Consider the following 3,260-nt stretch of genomic DNA (forward strand, 5'->3'; position numbering starts at 1 on the left):
TGTGTGTGTGTGTGTGTGTGTGTGTTGTTTAGTTTGTATTACATTGAAGATGTTTACCGGTTCTAAGAATTTTCTGGAATCTTTAAAGCATGTTATTTATAGAATAACATCACAAAATAAAGATAGTTTTGACTTTTTCTTTGCATGCACCTTTTTGGTTTCTGCCAATTCTCTAACCGTCTAGCTATGACTCCCAATGCTGTTTGGATTAAGGGCAGGGAAAAGAGATGTATTTGTCTTGTTCCTGATTTCAGTGGTAGTATTTTAAGTTTTTTTCCCCCATTAAACACAATGCTGGCTGCAGCTTGGCTAGATATAGTATTTATTATGTTGATATAAGTTCCTTTTTTATTTTATTTACATCCCAAATGTTGTCCCCCTTCCTGGTCTCCTCTCCACATGCCTCATCACATAACTCCTCCTATTCACCTCTCAGATGCTCAAACACCCACCCACTCCCACCACTCCCTCTAGCATCCCCCTTGCTTGGGACAAGACTCCACAAGACTGTCTCCCCTCTAAATGATGCCAGATAAGGCAATCTTCTGCTTCATATGTAGTAGGACCCATGGACTCACACATATGAATGCTTTAGTTGGAGGTTTTAGTCCCTGGGAGCTTTGAGGGGTCTGATTAGTTGCTATTGTTGTTGTTCTGGTGGAGTTGCAATCACCTTCAGCTTCTTCAGTCCTTCCCTTATCTCTTCCATTCAGCAACCTGGGCTCAGACCAATGGTTGGCTGTGAGTATCTCCATCTGTCTTAGTCAGGTGCTGGCAAAACCTCTCAGAGCCATACTAGGCTTCCTGTCTGCAAGCACTTCTTGGCATCAGCAATTGTGTCAGGGTTTGGTGTCAGCAGATGGGATGGATCCCAAGGTTGGGCTGTCTCTGGATGACCTTTCCTTCAGACTCTGCTCCATTTTTTGTTCTTGTGTTTCCTTTAGACAGGAATAATTTTGGGTTAAAAATTTTGAGATGGGTAGGTGGCCCCATCCATCAACTGTGGGCCATGTCTATCCACTGAAGGTGGCCTCTTCAGGTTCTATCTCCACACTGTTGGGTATTTTGGCTAAGGTCATCCTCATTGGGTCCTGGGAGCCTCTTGCATCCATGGCATCTGGGACTTTATAGTGGTTCCCCCTGTTCCCCAGCCTCCACTGCTACATATTTCTATTCATTCTCCTGGGCTTCTGGACTTCTCTCCTGTCTCTTCCCATACTTGATCCTGCCCCCTCTTTTTTTCCCTCACCCTCTGCTGTTCATTCAGCTCTCTCCATTCCTCTGCCTCCCATGATAATTTTGTTCCTTCTAAGTGTTATTGAAGCATCCATACTTTGGCCTTCTTGTTAAGCTGTGAGTTGTATCATGGGTATTCTGAGACTTTGGGATAATATCCATTTATCAGTGAGTACATAATATGTATATCCTATTGAGTCTGGGTTACTCACTCAGGATAATATTTTCTAGTTCCGTCCATTTGCCTGCAAAATTTGTGAAGTAGTAACTTATTTGAGCTGAGTAGTATTCAATTGTGTAAATGTACATTTTCTGTATCTATTCTTCATTTGAGAAACATATGGGTTGTTTTCAGTTTCTGGCTATTATAAATAAGGCGTCTAAGAACATAGTAGTGTACGTGTCCTTTTTATAGGTTGGAACACCTTTTGGGTATATGCTCAGGAGTGGGTATAGCCGAGTCTTCAGCTAAAACTATTTCCAATTTCTTGAGGAAAGACCAGATTGTTTTCCAAAGTGGTTATACTAGAAATGGAGAAATTTTCCACTTTTTCTACATCCTTGCCAGCATCTGCTATCACCAAAGTACTTGATCTTAGCCATTCTGATTGCGTAAATTGGAATCTCAAAGTTATTTTGATTTATATTTTCCTGATAACTAAGGATGGTGAACATTTCTTTAGGAGCTTCATGGCCATTAGAGACTCCTCAGTTGAGAATTCTTTGCTTAGTTCTGTACCTCATTTTTAATAGGGTCATTCAGTTTTCCGGAGTCTAACTTCTTGAGTTCTTTGTATATATTGGATAGTAGCCCTCTAACAGATGTAGGGTTGATAAAGTTCTTTTCCCAACCTGTAAGTTGCAGTTCTATCCTATTGACAGTGTCCTTTGTCATACAGAATCTTTTCAATTTTATGAGGTCCCATTTGTCCACTGTTGATCTTAGAACCTGAGCCACTGTTGTTCTGTTCAGGAAAATTTTCCCTATGTCAAGGTGTTCAAGGCTCTTTTCCACTTTTTAAAATTATACTAATAAAACTTATTTTAAAATATACAACACAGTATTGACATTTTTAAGTCATCAAAATAATTTACAATAGTTAAATGCCTTTTAAATATATATGATATGTTCTAAAGCTAAAACTAATACACACTCAGTTTTTTTTTTTTTAAATCTATTTCTGCCTTATACTCCTCTTGGGTGTATTTGCTTCTTTTTGTTCTAAAGCTTTCAAGTGTGCTGTTATGCTGGTAGTGTATGTTCTCTCCAGTTTCTTTTTGGAGGCAGTAAGAGCTATGAGTTTTCCTCTTATCACTACTTCCATTGTGTCCCATAAGTATGGGTATGTTGTACATTCATTTTCATTAAATTCTAAAATGTCTTTAATGTCTTTCTTTATTTCTTCTTTTACCAAGTTATCATTGAGTAGGGCATTGTTCAGTTTCCATGTGTATGTGGGTTTTCTGCTGTTTATGTTGTTATTGAAGACCAGCCTTAGTCTGTGGTGACCTGATAGTATGCAATGGGATTAGTATGCATGGGATTTCAATCTTCTTGTATCTGTTGAAGACTGTTTTGTGACTGATTATATGGTTAATTTTGGAGAAGGTACCATGAGGTGCTGAGAAGAAGGTATATTCTTTTGTTTTAGGATGAAATGTTCTATAGATATCTTTTAAATCCATTTGGTCCATAACTTTTGTTACTTTTAATGTGTCTCTGTTTAGTTTGTTTTTCTATGATCTGTCCATTGATGCAAGTGGGTTTTTTAATTCTCCCACTATTATTCTGTGTGGTGCAATGTGTGCTCTGAGATTTAGTAAAGTTTTTTTTTCTTTTTTTTTTCATTTTAATGAATATGAGTGCTCTTGCATTTGGAGTATAGATGTATAGAATTGAGAGTTCTTCTTGGTAGATTTTTAATTTGATGAGTATAAAGTGCCCTTCATTATCCTTTTTTTTTTTTTTTTTTTTTTTTTTATACTCTTTGTCAAAAAGGATGGCTACTCCAGCTTGTTTCTTG

The sequence above is a fragment of the Mus pahari genome, chromosome 14 (assembly GCF_900095145.1).
Source record: "Mus pahari chromosome 14, PAHARI_EIJ_v1.1, whole genome shotgun sequence".
Classification (NCBI taxonomy): Eukaryota; Metazoa; Chordata; class Mammalia; order Rodentia; family Muridae; genus Mus; species Mus pahari.